General features: G+C 40.4%; 1 protein-coding gene across 1 annotated transcript in view; it reads left to right on the forward strand.

Moving 5' to 3' along the window:
• Window positions 1-23,327: 23,327 nt before the first annotated feature.
• The window catches only part of COL8A1 (collagen type VIII alpha 1 chain), a 152,076-nt gene continuing 151,390 nt past the window's right edge, over window positions 23,328-24,013 (forward strand). Inside the window, exon 1 of the mRNA XM_010368827.2 lies at window positions 23,328-23,452. The gene's annotated coding sequence lies outside the window, so the exon portion shown is untranslated. The remainder of the gene's footprint in view (window positions 23,453-24,013) is intronic.

Genomic DNA, 24,013 nt, shown 5'->3' on the forward strand with positions numbered 1-24,013 from the left:
CATCCTAGACAAAAGCTAGAAAAAAATGCAAATCATCAATAAGTGAATGAATAAACAATTATGGCATGTCCATACAATGTAGTACTACTCTTCAGTAACAACTAATGAGTTTTCAAAAATAAGGAATGAACTACTGATACATGCAACAACACAACATAGATGAATCTCAAAATAATTGCGCCAATTGAAAGAAGCAATACAAAAAAGAGTATACACTGTATGATACCTTTTATATAAAATTCTAGAAAATGAAAACTCATTGATAGTGACAAAAAGATGGTAGTTTCTTAGGGGAAAGATATGTGGTATGGGCAGGAAAGGTAATTAAAAGGGGGAATGGAGAAATGTTTGGAGGTGATGTCTATGTTCACTATCTTGATTGTGACAATGTTTTCTAAACTTATCAAATTATATGCTTTAAACACATGTGGGTTATCACAGTCTATTATAACTCACAGCACAGTTTTTTTTTTTTTCACCAAAACTAACATTATTTTATTTTTAATTTTTTAACTTTTATTTTAGGTTCAGGGGTACAAGTGCGGGCTTCCTAGATAGGTAAACTTGAATCATAGGGGTTTGTTGTACAGATTATTTCGTTACCTAGGTATTAAGCCTAGTACCCATTAGTGATTTTTCCTGATCCTCTCCCTCCTCCCACCCTCCACCTTCTGAAAGGCCCCAGTGTATGTTGTTCCCCTCTATGTGTCCATATGTTCTCATCCTTTAGCTGCCATTTATAAGTGAGACATGTGGTATTTAGTTTTCTGTTCCTGTGTTAGTTTGCTGAGGATAATGCCCTTCAGCTCCATCCATGTCCCTGCAAAGGACATGATCTTGTTCTTTTTTATGGCTGCCTAGTATTCAATGGTATTGATGTACCATATTTTCTGTATCCAGTCTATCACCGATGGGCATTTAGATTGATTGCATGTCTTTGCTACTGTGAATAGTGCTGCAATGAGCAAACAGGTGCATATGTCTTTATGATAGAATGATGTATATTTCTTTGGGTATATACCCAGTGATTGGATTTGCTGGGTCGAATGGTGGTTCTGTCTTTAGGTCTTTGGAGAATTGCCATGCTGTCTTCCACAATGGCTGAACTAATTTATACTCCCACCAATACTCTTTAAAATACACAAACATAAAAGGAAAATTTTAAAATAAATATAGGAAATAAGTAACCCATATCACTCAGATACAGTCATTAATTCATTCAGTCAACAACTCCTGCATGGATCCTATGTGCTAATCATTGTGCCAGACGCTGGCAGCACAAATATTTCTACAGCATGATTTGCCTTCCCAAGGACTTCACAGATTTGTGAAATAACAGACACCCACCACTGGGTAAAGTAAACTATGGTATTTGTTTCCGAGATGGTAATAAATGTTCTTGTATTTTTCTTTACATCAAAATATTAAATAAATATAATGAATGTTGCTAGGAATACCTATTCATATAAAGCACTCGTTCATGAGTAGCTGTTTCCCTGTTATTCTCACCGTATTAACCATATGCTCTTTGGGTAACGGTAATATCTTCCCTTTTCAACATTAGTGTATTAATACTCCAAAATCATTATAACACATTCCCCACACTAATAATGCAGCCAGCTCTCAATTTTGATGGTGGATTCCAGAAATCTGGCTTTGGTCCTTGCACCCTTCAACCACTTGCATTTAGGGGCATTTCATCACTTGTCATCACCTCTGTCAAGAGTGTACAGTAGAAAAGAGGAGGCAAATCTCAAGCCCATGTAATATCCTGATGAGAGTCATAAAATCTTAAAATTGGAAGTAATCTCCAGTGTTATCTATTCCAATTCCCACTCAGTGCTAGAATCTCTTTATCCTATCCCCAACAGATATTTACCCAAGCCAGATTCTGCTTGAACGCTTTGAATAATAACAGATCCAATTCTCAGTTACTTCACTAGTAAATTTTGCAATATTTTCCATGTTTGCAGTTCAAATAGAAGCTCTGAGGGGCATTTGGAAACAATATTTAAGTTTCGCTAAGGAATAGTAACATGTATTATGTATTTCACTTATTCCATACACACACATATCATTAATCAGGCAAATAAAGATAAATTCTTCCAAAGTATTATGTTATAAATACCTCACCCTAATATTCCCTATGAGTCAGACAGGAAGGACGGGAAGGAGGGAGGAAATGGTTAAACTGAAGAATCAATCTATTAGTGCATTTACCACCATCATCTGCCCAACCAATAAATGAGGACACAGCAACAAGCTGGCTATCTGCAAGCCAGGAAGAGGGCTCTCAACAGAACTCAACCATTCTGGCACCCCAATCCTGGATTTCCAACCTCCAGACCATGAGAAAATAAATTTCTGTTGTTTGAACCACCCAGTCTATGGTATTTTGTGATGACAGCCTAGACTGACTAACACAGTCAGTCTTAGGAAGACTTTTTTTGAAAGTCTATCAAAAAGTTTATCAGAGATCAAAATACTTTATTGCTTACTTCAACTTAATGCCCACAATTTAAAAGATGTTGTGGATTCATTTCTGTTCAGATCACTTAATCATATTTTTTAAGAGACCAAACGGGAAGTAGAAGAGGAAGAAAACTAACAAAGAGGGTGACTGCCTGCCTGAATCCTGGACTTGAACTAAACAACACCATTGGACATAACTGATGCAAAGTTCTTCCATAAAATAAAGGATTTCAAAGTATGTTAGTGTGCACCTGCAGTCCCAGTTACTTGAGAGGCTGAGGATGGAGGATCGCTTGATTCCAGGAGTTTAAGTCCAGCCTGAGCAACATAGAAAGACTCCTGTCTCAAAAAATAAAGGATTGAAATTTTAAATGATCCCCAAATATTCTCTCCATCTACAGAATTCTCCAAATCTTTTAATTTAATATTGGAGGAAAAGGGACAGATGTGTACTCAATTTGGTTGACTGTGTAAAGAACTTTGGAACAAGGTAAAAAGGGAGCAATAATTGCCTCCTAACCAAGAGCATTACAGAACTCTCTAAAAGGAAACTGAATTTTTCCTGTTAAGAATTAAAGTATTCTCAAGGTAGATATTCTTACTGGAGCTTAAATATGATAAAAAACGTTATACCTGAGGCCTTTAAAATGTACTTTGTAATTTCCTCTTCTGTCTAAAAGCATTCATTCATTCAACATATACTAGGGACGACAAAGAAAACTTGACCCTGCCCCTTAGAGTCAAAAACTAGGGAACATTCTATTTGACAGAGTTTTTCTAGTAATCTCAATAAACGTGATCTCAATAAACGTAATTAACGATAGGACTTCATATCTTCATAAGCAACATAATATCTCCATTTAGTACAACAAAATGTATACACCAAAGAAGCAGTATGTCATAGATTGAGGAAATTTTCATGTGAAAGACATTTCAGAGACTTTCTTCCCTGAAACCTCTTCAAATGCCTTTGGGGACAGCAAGCTGCTACCTTATTGGAGCGTGTACAGGATTTCATTCTCTTCCTTGCAACTGCAACTTGTTACGTTGTAATATCTACTTAAATATATCTAGATATCAAGGGGCCTCAGCAGAGGAACCAAGCCTTATTCCTTTATGTTTCCCAGGAATTTGCACCACATTTGATTAATAACTGATGTTCAATACTACATTTTTGTGGACAAATGATCATCTTAACTGAACTAGATAAAGTGGATGAGGAGGCTAAGGTTTGTAGCTACTTGTTCAAGGTCTCACAGGCCAACTGATGTGACAGAGCCAGGGCTAGGTCCCAGATCTCAGGCTCACAGTTTAGTGTTCTTACCTCGAATAGCTTGCAATTAAGGAGCTGGTGCCTCACTTAGACTTCGAATGTGTGTTCCCTAGAAGTAATTAGAAAGCCTAGAAGTATAAACAAAGAAGCAGGCCAGGCACGGTGGCTCATATGTGTAATTCCAACACTTTGGGAGGCTGGGGTAGCAGGATTACTTGATGCCAGGAGTTCAAGATCAGCCTGTGCAACATAGTGAGAACCTATCTCTACAAAAAGAAAAAGAAAAATAATATTAGCCAAACGTGATGTCTGTAATCCCAGCTACTCAGGAGGCTGAGGCACGAGGATCACTTCAGCCCAGGAGTTCAAGCTGTGATCACATCACTACACCCCAGCCTGGACAACAGAGTGAGACCCTGTCTTGAAAAAAAAGACCTAAAGAAAGAAATTCCATTTGGCCCAGCAATCCCATTACTAGGTATACACCCAAATGAATATAAATCCGTCTGTTATAAAGACACATGCACGTGTTTGTTCATTGCAGCACTGCTTACAATAGCAAAGACATGGAATCAACCTAAATGCCCATCAATGATAGACTAGATGAAGAAAATATAGTACCTATACACCATGAAATATTATGCAGCCATGAAAAGAATAAGATCATGTCCTTTGCAGGGACACAGATGGAACTGGAGGGCATTATCCTTAGCAAACTAACACAGGAACAGAAAACCAAATATCACATGTTCTCACTTACAAAAGGCAGCCAAATGATGAGAACACATGGACACATAGAGGGGAACAACATACTCTGGGGCCTTTCATAGGGTGGAGAGTGGGAGGAGGAAGAGGATCAGGAAAAATCACTAGTGGGTGCTAGGCTTAATACCTAGGTAATGAAATAATCTGTACAACCCCCATGACACAAGTTTACCTATGTAACAAACCTGCACTTGTACCCCTGAACTTAAAATAAAAGTTAAAGAAAAGAACTGAAATTTTAAAACAGAAGAAATCATGTAAAAAGAAAGAAAACTGATTTGAATAGACATTTCTCCAAAGACAAGAAAATATATAAAAGGCTAAGATGCACAAGAAAAGATGTTCAACACCATTAGTCATCAAAGAAATGCAAATTAAAGCAACAATGAGATACAATTTCATACCCACTAGGAGAGGTATAATCAGAAAGACAGACAACAAGGCTATAATCAGAAATATGGGCAGTAACCCATGTTGACAAGGATTTGGAGAAACGGAACCCTCGTACATTGCTGGTGGGAATATAAATGGCACAGCCACTTTGGGAAACAATGGCAATTCCTCAGATAGTTAACACAGAGATACCATATTTCATTCCTAGGATACACCCAAGAGAAATGAAAACATATGGCCACATAAAAGCTGTACATGAACATTCAAAGTAGAATTATTCATAATAGCCAAACAGTGAAAACAGCTGAAATGTCCATATATTCATGCAATGAAATATTATTCAGCAATCAAAATGTATGAAATACATGCAACAACATGAGTGAGCCTTGGGAACATTATGGTAAGTGAAAGAATTCAGTCACAAAAGACCACATATTGTATGATTCAATTTATGTGAAATATTCAGAATAGGCAAATTCGTAGAGACAGAAAGTAGTTTAATGGTTGGCAGGAACCAGGGGAAGGGGAGTGGCTGCTAATGGATACGAAATGTTATAAAATTGGTACAACTTTGCAAATATACTACAATCATTTAATGTGCACTTCAAAAGCATGAACTTTGCAGTATGTGAGTTACATCTCAATAAAAAGTACCATAAAAGACAGAAATCTACATAAAACAGTCAAACTTATACAAAATAATGTCTCTATAGAACAATTTTTAAACAGTGCTATGTGGAGAACCTGGTATGAAGTGAAATGAAATATTAGTACCTAATATGTCCCAGGAGGAAGATTGAGGGAAACCAACGTTTACTTAGAGCCTAGTGTAGGTCTCTGGATAAATGCATTTCCTGTATTTTCTCATTAATCTTTTGAGAAATCTATTATTCATTTTACAGATAAGCAAACCAAATGTCAGAGAGGTTAAGTAATTTTCCCAAATCACACAGTAATCTAAGACAGATCTGGGAATCTAGTTCAGATGCCGAATTCCAAAGCATGTGTTTTTTCCACTCTTGCACAATACTTCCTTAGAGAGTTTCCCATAAAACTTGGTTTATTGCAATAACCAATAAACCCAAGTTTATTTTTTATTGCAATAGCAATATTCCTTAGAATGAAATTCCAGAAAACTTAGTTTATTGCAAGTTCCTTCAGAAGTTGTGAAGTAAACTAGACAAACATCTTCAAATGCCTATGCAAGTGCTTGACAAAATTGATAAGCCCAGCATACTTTTGTATTCATCCCACCTGCCTTCCTGACCACCTCCTTCATGACTGCCAAAGTTGAGGAGAGCATTTTCCCAAAGCCCTTGCCTATGCCTAGAGGACACTGTAACCCTGCAGCATTCAGGTCCATCATTATAGTCTCCAAAGCACTCAAAGCTACTTTGTAGTCAGTAGGACTTCAATGCATGATTGTGGTGATTGAATGAACAACCATGTTATCTCCCTTAAAATTCTCATTATCCATAGGGCACATAAGATGAAGACACAGCAATATTAACCACTTTACCATTTCATAACCAGGTACACCCTAAGAAGCCACTTTACGGAGAGTAAACTTGTGGACAGACTTGGTAGATGTGAAGCTATTCCCCAATGCTTCTTACAGCGGGTTATAGACTGATGGCAACGTTATCTTCCACATAATGATAGACTTACACTCCATAGTCCTCTTGGGTGGGGCCATGTGACTTGCTTTGAATAGTGGGTTGAGAACCAAAGGGACAGATGTTACTTCTGGGCCAAATATAAATGCTGACTTCATGCACTTCTCTCTTTTCCACTGCATAGTGACCAGCAGCTGCTGAGATGGTAGCTGCTTCATCAGGTACATGAGTCCTCAATTGACCCACATGGATATATTGTTGTTTCTGTTTCTACACCAAAACCTAGCCTTCCCTGACATCCAGATCTCCAAAGTACAACTTGTATATGAAAATGGTGAGCAGTACAATTTAACTGGAACATGCTTGGCCATGAGGATCTAGAGGAGATAAAAGTCGGAAAGAGAACTGGAGGTCAGATAATGTAAACTCTTGAAATCTAGACTAGTCCAGAAGATATATTGCAGGAGGAAAGTACTACAGATGGAAAAAAAAAAATTAGGTTGGTAAGTCCAAAGAAACGTGTTAGGAAAGAAACAAAAAACAAAAAAAATTCTCAGTTAATATCAGATATCGAGGCATGGGTGATGTCTTCATTTTGAGATCCAAGAGACAGGGTTGGAAGTAGATAGAGAGGTCAAAATAGAGAGGCCACTAGGCAGGAAATGCCAAACCCAATCAGGAAGCTGCTTAAAGCCCGTGGCTAGGAGGAAAGTTGTATTAGTTTTCTATTGCTGTGATATCAAATGATTACAAGCTTAGTGGCTTATAACAACAGAAGCATTATTTTACAGGGCTGTAAATTAGCAGTCTGACATGCATCTCACTGGCTCAAATGAAGACATCAATAAGGCTGTATTTCTTTCTGGAGACTCTAGGGAGTAATCCATTTCCTTGCTTCTTCTAGTTTCTTGAGGCCACCTGCATTACTTGGCTCATGGAACCCTTTCTCCATCTTTAAAGACAACAAGGCAGAATCTCTCTGACCCTTCTTCATTTTTGACATCTTCTCTGACTACAGCTAGGAACAGGATAGAGTGGAGATACTTTGAAGGCATCATGGTGATGAGATTGTGTTCATCTGGAGAATCCCAGATAACCTCCCACTTTAAGACTTGTAACTCAATCTCATCTGCAGAACTCCTTTGCCGCATAAGGTAACATATTTATCATGGGATCTAAGGGTTAGGATGTGGCCATCCTTAGGAGGCCATTATTCTACCTACCATCACAGCCAGGTATTAAGAATGAGGAACACTGTCAAAATACCAAGAAACAAATTATGGTACTGGACAGGGGAATGCTCAGTTCTAATGCATTCTGAACAATGGCGGATCAGACCTGTGTACAGTGGCTCTTGTCTTAAGGCCCATAAAGGGCAAGTTCAGTGGTCTAAATGAGAAGTGATTCACTGGCCTGAACTCTGCCAGTAATGGGGAATGGAATATTACAGACAGCAGTGCCCATGGTGCCCTGAGACTGACTATTCCTTTGCCTCAATAAGTGCAAGCCGAATGAATGAATTGATGAGTGAGATGGCAATCAAATAAACAGGACTGAACAGCAGTTTGGATACAGAAGGCAGAAAGGGGGAAATGATTTTTTAAAAATTTAACAATCAGTGAAGCAGCTAGGAGAGGTACAAGGCTAGATACTGAAAAAACCATGGAAGAGTGAAGGATGGAATTTCTTGACTGAGTTCTGAAAGTGACATTTTTTCAGAATTTAATTTCTTTTACAAAGATGAAGTGAATACACTGGCAAATAGATATAAGCTAGAGAAATGTAAAAAAAATTGTATGAATTATACTTTTAGAAAAGGATAATTGGCCAGATGTTTTTCAGGAAACCAAAAACTAGACATAGGGAAACTACACATAAAAAGGGTAAGGTCATTTTTAAATGCATTTTCATCTGTGAATAAATATGAATGAACGGAATCATGTTTTAATTATGAAACAGGGAACTTGGGATGGAGCAAGACAGTGGAATAGAAGGCACTACAAATTGTTCCCATCCCCACCCAGGACACCAGTTTAACATCTATCTACACACACACACACACACACACACACACACACACACACACACACACACAAAAGCGCCTTCATAAGAACCAAAGATAAGGTGAGCACTCAAGGTGCCTGGTTTTAACTTCATATTGCTGACAAGGGCACTGAAGAGGTAGGAAAATCAGTCTTAAATTGCTGACACCCATCCCTCTGTTCCCGCACCTGGCAGTGGTGGTTTGGTGCAGAAAGTGTTTCTGTGCGCTGGGAGAGGGAGATCACAGCAACTGTGAGGCACTGAACTCACCACTGCCTTAATATAACAAAACACAAAACCTGACCAAATTTAGCTGACAACTGCCCACAGGAGGAGCATTTAATCCAGCCCTAGCTAGAAGGGAATCATGGATCCCAGTGGTTGGAACTTGAGTTCCTGCAAGCTTTGCCACTATGGGCTACAGTGCCCTGGAGTCCTAAACTTGAAAGGTAATCTAGGCCACAAGGACTGCAACTCCTACACAAAACCTAGTGTTGAACTGGGCCCAGAGTCAGTGGACCTGGCGGGTGGGTTGTAGTGGGGCGGGGGGGCATGACCCACTGAGACACCAGCCAGGCTGGCTAAGGAACTGCTGGCATCATCCCTCCCCAACCCCAAGCTGAACAGCTCATGACTCCAAAAGAGGCCCCTTCCTTCCTCTTGAGGAAAGGAGAGGGAAGACCAGGGAGGACTTTGTCTTGCATCTTGGTTATTAGCTCAGCCACAGTAGGATAGGGCACCAGTCAGAATCATGAGGCCCTAGCTTCAGACAACATTTCTAGACACACCCAGGCCAGAAGGGAACCCGCTGCCTTGAAGGGAAGGACCCAATCCTGGCAGGATTCATCACCTGCTAACTGAAGTGCCCTTTGGCCCTGAATAACCAGCAGTGAAACTCAGGTACTATGTCAGGACTTTGGGTAAGACTCTAAGACTTGCTAGTTTTGGATAAGACTCTGAGACTTGCTAGTTTCAGGTAAGACTCAGCACATTCCCAGCTGTGGTGGCTGTAGGGTAAGGCTCCTTCCACTTAAAAAAAGTAGAGGAAAAAGCAAAAGGGACTTTGTCTTTCACCTTAGGTGCCAGCTCAGCCTCAGTGGGGTACAGCATCAAGCAGGTTCTTGGGGTCCTTGATTCCAGGACTTGGCTTTTGGACAGTATTTCTGGACCTGCTTTGGGCCAGAGAGGAGCCTACTGCCCTGATGGGTGAGTCCCAGGGCAGACAGCATTCACTACAAGTTGACTGAAGAGCCCTTGGGCCTTAAGGAAATATTGGCAGTAGCCTGGCAGTACTCCCTGTGGGCCTGTGATGGCAGCAGCCACAGCGAGCAGAGGCTCCTCTACCTTTAGAAAGGGGAGGGAAGAGTGGAAAGGACTGCATTTTGTGGTTCGAGTGTCAACTCAGCTTCAGTACAATAGAACACTAGGTAGACTTCTAAGGTTTTTGACTGTAGTCCCTGGCTCCCAGACAGCACCTCTGGACTTGCTCAGGGTCTGGAGGACCTCACCCTGAAGTGAAGGCCAAAGGCATGGCTGGCTTTGCCACTTGCTGATTGTAGAGCTCCAGAGCCTTGAGAAAACATAGGCAGTAGCTAGGAAGTGGTTACAGAAGGCCTTAGGCAAGCCCAGCACTGTGCGGGCTTATAGTGTGACCCAAGGCAGTCATAGTGGTGGTGGCCACAGGGATGCTTGTGTCACACCACCCCCAAGCACTAGGTGGCTCAGAACAGACAGACTCTGTTTGGGAGAAAGTAGGGAAAGAGAACAAAAGATTCTTCCCGGTGATCAAGAGAATTCTCCCAGATCATGTCCAAGACCGTCAGGGTAAGTACATTTATGAGTCTGAAAGAACCAGTGTCACTGAACTTGGGGTGCCCACTAAAGCAGATACAGCTTAGATCACAACATCCAAGTTCCTTTGAATATCTGGAAAGCCTTCCCACGAAGGACAGGCACAAACAAATCCAGACTGACAAGACTACAATAAACACCCAAGTTTTCAATGCCCAGACACAGATGAATCATCTACAAGTATCAAGGGCATCCAGGGAAACATGACTTCACCAAATGAACTAAGTAAGGCACCAGGGATCACTCCTGGAGAAACAGAGATAATGTGACCTTTCAAACAGAGAATTCAAAATAGCCATTTTGAGGAAACTCAAAGAAATTCAAGATAACACAGAGAAGGAATTCGGAATTCTGTCAAACAAACTTAACAAAGAGATTGAAATAATTTTAAAGAACTATGAAACAACCTTTTTGAAAGTGCCTGCCTTACACCTCTGCAGTGGAGGTATGTTGCCTCTGGATTCATTGACTCAGTAAGATGTAGTGAAAACTGAAAACTGTAATAAATCTCAACTCCTATGAGCAACACCCGATTAAATTTCTTTCTGGCTTTTGCACAATGGTGGCAATGGCTATAATCCAGAACATAAACAAAAACTCATATGGAAGCAACAAACACGTTTTTAAAAATCATATGCTATTCCCTAGCCCAAAGAACTCTTTGTCTAGGACTTTTGTCTGTGACTTATATTTATATTACTGAATAAGTCCACCCAGTGAACATGAAGCATAGATGAATACAAAAAGGCAACATTTACATAGTCTAATGATTCCCATATATGGACAATAGATATGCACGCCAAGACATCTGGCAATTCTTTTTTTTTTTTTTTTTGTGAAATTGACATAATGAGATGGTGACAAGTGAAGTGTGTGCATGGTCAGTCCCATGATAACTCAGACATTTACATTTACATTCTCATCTCTTGAAAATCAAGCCACTCATTCTCCATTGCCAATATGCGTTAAACCAACATGTCAATAATGGGCAAACTGCCACAAGTCAAATTTGCTAAAAACAGACCCATGGCATAAATAGAAACCAGAGCTTTAACCACTACTAATGCAATGTAAAAGTTAATAAGAACGATACAAGTCTTAAACCTCTTGCTTCTTGAAGCTTACTCTAGGGACTTGACAAACAATGATAAACAAGGACCAGAACAAATCGATTCAGACTGTCACTTGAAATATGGGTTCTTCCACATCTCCATGTTGATTATCCTGCTAATGTAGATTGTCTCTGGTTAAACTTACAACATATGCTGACCCTCTCTGCCACCCAATACATCCTGTTTACTGTGTATCTGTATATGAGTGTGGTGCTTACCTAGTTTCGCCAGATGGGAGGTGAACCCAGATTTGAAATCCCCATTGAGTCTTCCTACTTCTTTGCCAACTCCTTAAAAGTTTTGTGTAATTCAGGTTTTTATAAAGACTGGTCAAGAAGAACTGATACTATACTATTAAAAAGTTAACAAGAATTTGCCAGTATACAATACATAAGACATACAACCGTGAGGGTGTACATCTGAAGTTTACTACTAACCTGCTTCTCCTTGAATAAGGACAGCTTGAGTCATACTCTACACATTCTTGGTTTTCTTCTTTTCCTGTTTCCAACCACTATGTCATTTTTAATCCAGAACCTGGCACCATGAGGTTTTATCTCTTCACCCTTGATCCTCTCGCTGACTCAACACTACACCCCAATTTTCATCCTGCCTGTCCCCATCAGACTTACTACCTCTGCCATTGTTTTCATCACCCATATTTTCCACACATATTTATTGAACACAATTTTGTGTTCCAAGCACCATGGTAGGCACTAAAGATGTGATGGAGAAAAGACACTGATATTTGACTCTCAGCTCTTCTTAACAGATCAAGTCTCAGTCTGGTTTCTCCAGCTATGTCTCCTGAGTCTTCAATAGTTCAGTGCTCCAACATGAGTCGTTGGCCCACAAGCTGGCATTAATCATTAGGTAAGCATCTCAGCCAAATTGAAACTGATCCCCCAGCAGGGAGAAAGAGGATGTCTGTACAATGTCAGAGCCTCTGTCTTAGAGTGGCACTTCAGCATCGCACCACACTGTCCTGTCTCTTCCTGGTGTCAGGGCAGATGCTACAACGCCCTTGAAGCCTCTCAGCCTGCAATTGCTTAAAGGTCAGTATTGCAGTTGAAGATCTCTATATATCTTATTTACTTTTTTTTACTTTGGTTATTTTTATTTCTGCCCCTAATGACTTTGTATAAATCTGTGTCATTCAAGGACATCAGGAAACGAATCTCTTTGGTACCACTCACTCCTTTCCCATATAAAAAGTGGAGGCAGAGGAAACTTTTCAGACCATTCAAAATGAGTTGCCTATATGCAGAATTTCTAACAAATCTGTACCAAATTATCTACTATAAATGAGATGTTTTGGGTGGATTTCAATAAGGACTCTTTTTCTCCTAAGTCCATTATAATTCAGCATTGAATTAATCTGTTTTACACAGGCAAATAAATACATTTAGCATGTTAGTGCTGAATCTGAAGCATATCTCTGCCCATATGGGACAATATCTGAAATCATGAGGATATCACTACACACGTTAGAAACAATTCCTCTGGGCAGAGTGCTGAAAGGAGAAAAATGTTTACAAAATAAAAAACAGAGAAAAACTCTATATAAGAATTAGTCACGGATCTGTGTTCTCTTTACACAGATCACTGGAACTCATTAAATTTTTTGACATGCTAAGGCACAACTATTGATATAGTGTGTCTCATTTTGCATTTACCAAGTTTTAAAATACTACTTGCCCTACACTAATCATAGCCAATGAAAATGGAATGAAATGATACATATGGAACTGTTTTGAAAAGCCTCAAGGGCTATGTGTATTTAAGAGAGAGTGGTGATATTGGTATTACCAGTGGTGGAAGTGTAGCCTTTTTTTTTTTTTTTTTTTTCTTTTTGAGACAGAGTCTCACTTTGTCACCAGTCTGGAGTGCAATGACACAATCTCGGCTCACTGCAACCTCCGCCTCCCGGGTTCAAGTGATTCTCCTGCCTCAGCCTCCTGAGTAGCTGGGACTACAGGCGTACCGCACCCAGCTAATTTTTTGTATTTTTAGTAGAGACAGGGTTTTACTGTGTTACCCAGGATGGTCTCAATCTTCTGACCTCGTGATCCACCCGCCTTGGCCTCCCAATGTAGTCAATTTTTTTACAGTCTCCCTAATTTAGGGCCCACAGAGCATTAGTTCTGTGAGAAGCCCCTTGGAGGGCAGGCAGATTGTGGGGTTGGTTTTGCAGTCAAATAACCTCAGAAAACACTATACATGACATTTAACTTTTGAAATTTGAGAAGGACATTAGCCGTTCAAGGATTAGAATAGCCTTACAATAAAGAAATATGTTTAATTTTAATAATGCAGAATTTCTAAGATAAAAATGGATTTGAAATATTCTTTTCTACATAACATCTGTTAATATTCCAAGGCATTAGAGTTTCAAAGAGAATCATCATTATTTAGAAGCAACATAGAATTAAATGTTCAACTGAATGAAATGCTTATCATAATAGGCCAACTCCTTCCCCTCATGAAACCCCAAACTCTTGCCTATACTAGCAGCATGCAAAGTGGGATTCTTAATTTATGAGAAAGCCACTGACACTGGCATCCTCTTCAAAAATTAAAACCCAAGTTTGGGACTTAAAAACAATATCTCAAATGCCGATTATTTACACATGCCTGTAATATTTTTGTCACAAAGAGAAAAAATCAGAGGAAAATATATTCACGGATTTTAAAGATGTATATAGCCCTCATCTGAAAATGAAAATAAATCAATAAATGTTTATTAGCATGGTTAACCCTATACTAGTGCTTTCAGTAACACAGCATTTCCTGCTTTCAAGGAGCTAACAGTCTTTTGGATCCCTCTATTTGAGAAATATATGTTCTAGAAGGTACAAGGAAGGACAAGCTAACAAAACTTAAAATAATAGCTAATAGGCATTTGTTCAGATATAAACTTAAGTTATCTTGATAAATGTCACCAGCTGTGAGAAACCCTCCTGGCCCAGCCACAGAGAGAGTGGGGAATGAAGAAGCCCATCTGATCCTGAACAGGTGTCCTTCCTTTGCTGTGTGGCCAGATGAGACCCCAATGCCCTCCTAAAACTCTGTAAGTCAGGCTTGATGGCACATGCCTATAATCCCAACACTTTGGGAGGCCGAGTTGGGAGGATTGCTTGATCCCAAGAATTTGAGACCAGCCTGGGCAACATAGTGAAACCCCATCTCTACTAAAAATACAAAAAAAAAAAAAAAAAAATAGCTGAGTGTGGTAGCATGTGCCTGTGGTCCCAGCAACTTGGGAGGCTGAGATGTGAGGATTGCCTGAGCCTAGGAGGTGGAGGTCACAGTGAGACGAGATTGCACCACTGCACTATAGCCTGGGTGACAGAGTGAGACCCTGTCTAAAAAATAAATAAATAAATAAATAAATAAATAACTCTATATCCTATGATAATAAATACAGCACAGAAAGTCTAATAAAAATATAAAAATGAAGTGTTCTGGAAAGAATGCAAAATGCAGAAAGGATAAATTGAAAATGTAAGAGAATAAGGAAATTAAAAAATAGAAGAAATGAGACTAAGAAAAATAAAATGAAACCAAGACAGAATGACACAAATTCCTTCTGTAAAATCCAAGAAGGCCAAAACTATGTGTTACAACTTACAGAGCTTCATGGGATCTGACCACTTTTTTTGCCCAAGAATTTAAGTCTCATTTATTAACAGGTCATTTCTCTTCCCACTCCCTTACCTAGTGATCTAAAGTTCATTTAGTCATATGCAATAGCTGTGATGTTCTGGCAAAGAGACTTACCTATTTCCTTATGCATAAAATGAAACTCCAAGAGTTTGACTTTCCTTCTAGGAAAACAAACCGGCTGCCAGAAATGAAGAGATCTGGTATTGGCACGCTCAATGTGCTCACAAAACCATATGGTGGTTCTAAGCAGAAATGACAAGGGCCAACCATTATATGTCCACATTTAGGGAATACATTCATAAATAATATAGAAGCCAAGGTATATGGGGCTCTAAATTGTCCCCCTCAATGCCACAGAGACTCTCTAAGGATATCTAGAAATAGCTATTAAAGGAAATAGATGGGAACTAGGCACCATGAGGGTGTCAAGCCATCATAGAGGGTCCAAAAATAAGTGCTCCCATTCTCAAGTGCATTCAGCACTAGGTACAACTTTTGCTCAGTCAGTCAGGCAAAACTCTTAGTGTGCAGTGGTATTTACAAAAGAACATATTCTGACCCTTTATATTTCAAAGCAATGTTGAAACACATCTGTTCAAATAACCCTCCCACCTCGACTGACTCACCTGGCAGGAGGAGTTAGTTTCCTGGCCAGCATGCAGCCAGACCCTCCTGATCTTCAACCAAAATATATAAAGCATATCATTGTCTTTTCATCCCAAAAAGCACAGAGATGAACCAAGCTTTTCTTTTCTGTGTGTTACTTAAAGATATTCTCTGTCTTACACCTGGCATTCTCAGTAACCACCTCAAAGCTCCCTCCAATGAGGAGGCTCCATTAGATCTGCTATAGAGCCCCGTACTTGCCTTGCCCATAGAATTTACCTCAGTGAAGGGAAATTATCTATTTATTTTCCTCTCTCCCCTACAAGACTATTTAAAATTCTCAAAAATGGAAAGCAAGCCATATTAATCTTCAGAACTCATTTCTATGACCCTGCAAGAAATGTACCAGGAAACTCTAAATGTTTGTTTTTGTTTTGTTTTGAGGCAAATGGGGCAAAGAGGACTGGGAATAGGGAAAGATAAGAGAGTATTTAATTATTTTTTAATCTCTACAATTCACAGATACATACTGACCACCTTACTCTATGCTAGGCTTAGTGTCAAGAAAAAGGGTTAGGCTCTCAAGGAAAAGGCAGTAAAGTTGAAAAGAAAAGAGGTTAACATATGTATAAGACAAGGTAGACTGTAAAAAATTGCATAAGAGAAGTACCAATTTTCCTTGGCATTTCATAAAACTAACCAGAAATCATTTCCTGAAGGTGGCATGGAAGTAATAAAGGATTTGAACATGTGTCCGTAGCTGGACCCAGCAGCAGGAGCTCCATTAGCCCCCATGCGGGATCTGAAAAGTTAACAAACAAACATTTTGAAAAGCAGATTGTTTCCCCTGACTGAAGCATAAGGTATGTAAATCAGAATGGAAATAAAGCCTGGGCCTGAACCTTGGAAAGGGGCTTTGAATGCCAACCACAAAATTGAGGGTTTTTTGTAAATGGTGTGATGCCATCAACAATGTCTGAACAAGGGTATTACATAATTTTTGCCGGATTTATGGTGATTGCTCTGGAGGCAGCATGGGAGGTGATTTGGGAATAGGACATGCCAGTCTCAGGCCAGCACACCTGCTAGATCTCTCATCCCAGATCTTCATTTTTGCCTTTCAAATCAGAGTTTTCAAATCATGAAAAATCTTAGGCTGTATAAGATATAATAACTGAGCAGAAAATACTGGATTTACTAAAATTGAACATGAGGTAAATATTAATAAGAACATAAGAGACTAAACCATGAGTAGACGGAACAGAAGATAGATGATAAAGCAGAGATAAGGAATTATTCATAAGGGAAGACTAGGATCAAGACAATTCCCATATGGTAGCTAGGGTCTAAGATAGCACATAGTGGGAGTGAATTCTATTTCTACTGCCCTGGAAGGCTTTTTAGTTTTCTACCCTTGAGTGGGAAAAAAAAATACCTGGGCTACATTGCTCTCCCTCCATTGCCCTGCCCCCATGAGAGAATCTCAACAATTAAATTTCTTAAGTAATAATAAAAGGTTGAGGTGACTTTAGTTGACATTGGTAATAGGGAGAGTGAAAGCTGAAAAAAAGGGTTCAGAGACCTTAATAAAAGTCTAATAGTTGGGAGAACTAGAAAGAGCTACAATAATTTAGTTTATAGCAAAAAGGGTGACCACATTTTTCCTAATTAAATAAAGGGGGTACAGCACTGGGGAGAAGGAACCATTTACAGTGGGAATAGAGAGTTTCTTAGGAAATCAAACTAATATATACAGACATCAAGTAAATCTGTCACAACAGGGAAAATTTTCAGAAACCAGAGGTCTGTGTGGTGTGGTTACATTTCCATCAATCAAAAGGACAATACTACTTGCTTCAGAAGAATAGAGTTAAAGGGCTGATGGCTGGGTCTGGGAGATGCTTACCAAGCCTTGAAACTTAGAGAGGCAATGGTTGCAGTAAAGAGCTACTTAAGGAACAATGGTAAGCCCCACCTTTTGGGATTCTGTACCTAGGATACAAATAAGGTTTAATATTAAGGTGTACTCTCCTTGTAACAAACACTCCAGTAATGAATTAGGAGCTCTTCCATGCTGTGATGGTTAATATTAGACATCAGTTTAATTGAATTGAGGGATGCCTAGCTGGCTGATGAAGCATTCTTTCTGGGTGGGTCTGTGAGGGTGTTGCCAGAGGAGATGGACATTTGAATCAGTGGACTAGGAGAAGTAGACCCACCCTCAGTGCAGGTGGGCACCATCCAATCAGCTGTCAGGGTAGCTAGAACAAAGCAAGTGGAAGAAGGGGGACACATAGCTTGCTTTCTAAGTCAGATTTCTCTCTTTCTCTCTTCCCATGTGGTGCTGGAAACTCAGCTTCTCCTCCTCCTGTCCTTGGACATCAAACTCCAGGTTCTTCAGCCTTTGGACTCTGAGACTTGCAGCAGCAGCCCCCCAGGGGCTCTCGGGCCTTCAGCCTCAGACTGAGTGAGTGCTGCACTGTCAGCTTCCCTGGTTTTGAGGCTTTCAGATTTTGAGCCATTACCAGCTTCTCTCTTTCCCCAGCTTGCAGGGCACTTCACCTTGTAACCATGTGATTCAATTATCCCTGATAAACTCATATATATGCTACTGGTGTGTGTGTGTGTGTTGTGTGTGTGTGTGTGTGCGTGTATCTCCTCCTGGTTCTCTTCCTCCTGAGAACCCTAAGACACATACCTAAATTGAGCATGTGTAGCATTGTATGTTGAGTTGACTTCATGGGGATGTTGAGTAAGTGGGGTGCCCACCAATTGGCACAGAGCAGGCATCTGGAAGGTGGAAAGAACTTTTGAGAGGGTCTGGTTAAGCCTCCTTATTTTACAAATGCAAACACATTTACAAATGCAAACACTGAGTCCAAAAAGGATAAAACACTTGCCCCAAGTTTTCACTTGGATAGTTAGTGGCAGAACTGGGACTGAACTCCAGATTTTCTGACTCTCCATGCACCACTCTTTGCAAAGCCATCAGGAGCTGTGAGGCAGTCATCTGTGGGGTCACCCGCATCAGTCAGCTCTACCCTATGGGCCAACAGGAAAACAGTGACTCACAAAATCCAGCAGTCCTTTGGAATGCATAAGAGGTGTGCCTTTCTTCTGTGCTATAAAGCGTTTTCCATTTTTGTAAATAAAATCCCATTTTAAATGCCCTAGGAGAGTTGGCAATTTTAAGTGCCTTACGGACTATGATCATATATGGTCACGCTTAGCACGGGCTAAGACTGACTGACTGATGAGTCATTTGATAGATGGAGAGCAAATTTCTGTATACCGTATTTCAAATTGTCAGATTTGCTTCAAGTGAGCACACCTGTCTGTGACTTTTGCTTAGGCCAAAAGCCACATTCATTTGCATTTTAAAGCTCTAAGGAGTGAAAGGAAGAATCAGAGCTTGAAATCTGGCCTGGGCAGCACAAACAAATAGTTGAAAATTAACTATTTGAGAACATAGATGTGAATGTGCAGCTTTTAAAGCCAGATCGCATTGTTTTCTGATCCAGAAATCGTTGAAAACTCAAGGATCTCATGGATCAGGTATATTATTTAGGGATAATGTAAAGCTACATCAGGTGAGAAAGAGACTGGGCTCCTCGGACACACAGAGAAGACACCACCCTTTATGTGAATCCCATATGTCATCCTGGCCACACCGTGAGAGGGTCCTGCCTTCCTCTTCCCTTCCGGCAACCACACAGGGCACTCCAGGGAAACTGGGCTAGAACCACTACTGTTTCTGCCACCTTGCTTAGGCCTCCAAGTCTGCAGTATGCAAACACTCTGTGTTCTCTATTCCTAACAGTCTGAGATGTACAGGCAAGCATTTATCTGCAAAGTTACAATAAAGACTCTATATTCAAAGAAAAATGAAATCTTGAAAATATGCCATTTTCACCATGCCATTCTATTGCTCAAAAATCTTCATTGATTCTGCATTGCTTACAGAATACAGTTCAGACTACTGAGGTGACCTCATCCCTCCTCTCCATTTCTCAGCCTCATTGTTCTACTACATGAACCCTTCTATTCAGTGATGCTGGCCAATTCACCACCTTCTGAATATTCCTGTGATTTCCCTGGTTGCACACATACCCTCCCTTGCCTGGAATGTACTACTGTCCATCGCTCATCTATTCAAATGCTACTTTCCATGGCTCAGCTGAAATGCCACCTCCTCCCTGAAGTCTCTTCACTAAAATTCAACTATCAAGATTTCATGCTTTTCTTCCTCTGTGAGAACAGATGTCTTATTGTCTTCTGCTTTGAATACCTCACATTGTCTGATATCCATTTTTAATAAATATTTGTTAACTGATTAATTCAAAACAAACTCCAAAAAAGGATTACATTTGCAAAGTTCTCAAAAGTAAGGTAATGATCTGTAGCTGTTATAGCCACAAAATGGAAACTTCAGAGCATCTAGTGTGTTGTCATTGGATTCCTTTCCTTCCACAGAAGACCAAACTAGGTCATTTCAAACCTCAGTCACCTTCAGAGAGATTCTAGGAAGGGCACACTAAGAGTCAGCAAAGAGATCACATTCCTGGATTCCTGACTTGTTGTCCAGATCTGCTACTGAATCAGATTCAGGCAAGTGTGAATGGGAGAAATGAACTAATCATTAGTGCCATCCAAACAAAATGAAAGCAGTGCTTTTGTTATGTTGGCTGGATATTCAGGTTTGAAAGGAGGAAATAATTAAAAATAAGAAGAGAAATACAGCTTACAGCCATCAATTGTATTTTCTTCAAATGTGCTTTTCTTCCCTTTCTGTTTTTTTTTTTTTTTTTTTTTTTTATACGTATGTGATGGAACTGGAATGCTTGAGAGCTTGAGAGGCATTAACTTAGGATTGAAAAGATGATTTGCTGTAATCGATAAGGGTGTTTACTAACATGCTTTATCACTCAGATTCTCCTCTAAGAGTTCCATTTTGTCTCCCCAGAACACATTTCTTTGCTAAATTAAAAAGTTCCAAAAGTGGTATCGTACTTGTGAAATCACATCTGATTTCAGGGTTAGGTCCAAGAATAAATAATGCAGTCCTATTTCTAGGTCGAATAACAAGTGTTATTCATTTGACAGACTTCACTCAGTAGATTTGTTCATGTCCTCAAAAGACATACTATTTGGGAAGAGGAAAACTGAGTTATGGAGGGTAAGAAGAGAGTAAAACCAAATAGCAAATGGGCAGAAAAGTTGATGTGAAAGTTTTAACTTTCTAAGTATTCATTAAACTAACAAATGCTGACCATTCTCTATTGTCAGTGCTCAATATTGCTGTTTATTCAATTAGCCAGACTATATATATTTATTGAGCACTTATTTTTTGCTAGCTGGTAAACCACTAGCTATAACTTTGTGCAGCCAAAAAATTATTGAATATAATTTGAATAGGGAACGTAGAGATTAAAAGTTATAAAAATTAAGGCAAATAATCAATAATGCAAAACATCATGAGTAAATTTGAAAACTCTGATGTCAAATTTGTGTTTACAATAAAAATTTTAAATTTTTTATTTCATATATGATTGTTCTTGCTTCATATCCCAGGCACATGGGAGTTTAGTTCATTGACTCCCATGTGTAACCGATTGAGAATGAGCTTAGTTACAAAGGAAGCAATTGAGGCTTTGAGCTCTTGAAGCTAACAGATGGAAATACGTATGTAAAAAACTAAGTCCAGTGTAAACTCGGCACATATGGACATAAGTATTATTATTACCCAAATGGCACTATTGGGTATTTTCTTAATAGATTCTTTTAAAATGCTTTTTTATGGTTGTGGACCTTTTTTAGACCAATAGTTCTTAAGAAGAGGAGGGGATTTTGCCCCTCAGGGACATTTGGCTAAATCTAGAGACATTTTTTATTTTCACAACTGGGTGGGGAGTGCGGAATGGGTACTGCTACTGGCATCTGGTGGGTAGAGGCCAGGGATACTGCTTAACATTCTACAATGCACAGGAGAGATCCCTACAACAAAGAAATATCCTCGCGAAAGTTTCAGTAGTGCTAAGTTTGAGTAATTCTGCTCTTCACCATCATGTTTCCTTCTCTTGGAGCCTGGTACCAGCCAAAGACATCAGGATCTAACCTGAGACCAACCTAAGTGTTCTATGTGGCAGCCTGGTGTACTGAAGAGTGCCTAAGGTTTGCAAGCTGGCTAGCTGTGGCTCCCCATCTCGCTAGCTTAAGCTAGTTATTTAAACCCTTAGAGATGCCTTTCTTTAAATTAAAAAAAAAAAAATCTGCACTATATGAATCATACCTACCTCATAAGGTTGCGGTGAACACTGAGTCAAGTACATATATACATATTCAGTACAATTTCATTCCTTTATTATTTCTAGCCTACCCATCTCTCCCCGCTCCCATTCCCGCCTTTTCCCCCTCCTGGTACTGCATCTCCCACCCCAAGTCTCAGGTTCTCTTTTAAAATGCTTTAATTCCTTTGGTGGCAAAAATCAGGCTTGGGCTAGGAAGTGAGTCACCACTCAGCAGCGAAAGGAGCTTGTTTTTCTTTCTCTGAATGCATTTCTTAGTAATTTCAGACTGATCCTTTAGCCACTTGTTGGTTGAATCCTCTCTTAATGTTTAAGACACACTGAGAAAGAGCTGTGGCACCAAGACGTTTTCCGATTGTTAGGAATGAGAGTGTTTTAAATACCGAAAATAACCAGAGGGCAGAGAGCTCTGAAATCCTATGTTACATAAGCAGATGCTGGAAGACCCAGGCTGGTTCTGAGGTTCCTCTCTCCACAAGCAAGTCCACGCGGATCCTCCCCGTTGCTGGATTTACTTTGATGCTGCCGAAGTCTCAAGAGGGGCCCCTGGATGCTGGGAGGACAGGGAGCGCGGGAACTTCCTTGTCAAATAAGCCTTGCCTGGAGGGAGAGGGATGGGGCGGTTTTCACCTGCGGGCGCTGGGACGGGGCTGCGGGCTGGGGCTGCCTGGTTCCAGGCTGTGTCAGTGCCTCCGGCTCCAGGTCTGGGTCCAAGCCTGCACTTTGGCTCTGCTGCTCGGACGCCCCGCTTCCCCTCCCTTGCCTCGCTTAGAAACCCTTCAGTTCTCCCGGACCGCTGTGTAGCTTTTCAAATTCCCAAATTCCCAGAAAACACCTTCAAAAGTCACAATCACCCACAACTCCCTCTGCCAAAAAATGTCATGCAAAAACGGAAAATACTCCAATTCCCCTTTCCTCCCAGACTCTCTCGCGCTGTCTCTCTGTCTTTCTCTCTGTCTCTCTGCTATTCATTTTCTCCCCCACCTTTCCCCATCTGTGGTCTAGATCCCTTTCTCTATTTCTCGTTCCCTCTCTTTTTTCCCTTCTCCCTCTCTCCCTTTTCCACTCCTTCCTCCGTCGTGACCGCGCCCCCCCTCCCCCGCCCCGTCGTCTCTCCTCCGCCTCGCGGGCTCCCGTCTCTGCCCTCTCCTCCCCTCCCCAGAGAAGAGTGTCCAGCTCCTCCAGAGGCTGCCCGCCCGCCGCTCCTTCCCTGCCCACCTACTATGAAGAGCAGCTCCTCCCACCTGCCCATAAAAGCCAAGTGCATGTTACCAGCAGCGGATCACAGCCCTTCCCCGATCCTCTCCGTGGGAGCCCGCGAGCCTCTCTTCCTGATCTTACGTGCTCAAGGTAAGATAACACTTCTGCAGGCAGCTGACCTACCAGGGGTTGCTGTGGGGGAATAAGACACCGTCTGGCCAACGCGTTTGCTGTTTGGTTTAGAGCTGATTCTTACGGATGCGCGATCCGCTGCTCCTTTAACTAGCAACTGGTTTGAAAACAAACTTCTGTTTTGAATGGTAAAATAAAGGCTCCTTTAGGGAAGAAACAGCAGCATAAATATTGCGAAAACCTTTCTCTTTTTAAATCACTTTTTCTCCTGTTGCTGACTGTTGCTGAGGTTAAAATGTATCTGTTTGGGGTGTTATACTGACGTTTTTCATTGTACATATTTCACACATCAGTGGGGGCAAGGAAAACGTTGTCCCATTGTCAAAAATGTACTTTGAAAGAACACAGTTAACTTCCTAAAAATAGCACAGTCAAAAGGTCTGCTAACAATTTTGTGATGTTTTCCAAACCCCCAAGACAGCTTCTGTGAGTCCTTTAAAAAAATATCTTTCCAGGTTTTAGCGCTTGGAAAAAATGATGTGAACGGGTGCCCTTTGCACGGGGACAGTATAAGTAATC

This window comes from Rhinopithecus roxellana, chromosome 1, assembly GCF_007565055.1.
Source record: "Rhinopithecus roxellana isolate Shanxi Qingling chromosome 1, ASM756505v1, whole genome shotgun sequence".
NCBI classification, from domain to species: Eukaryota; Metazoa; Chordata; class Mammalia; order Primates; family Cercopithecidae; genus Rhinopithecus; species Rhinopithecus roxellana.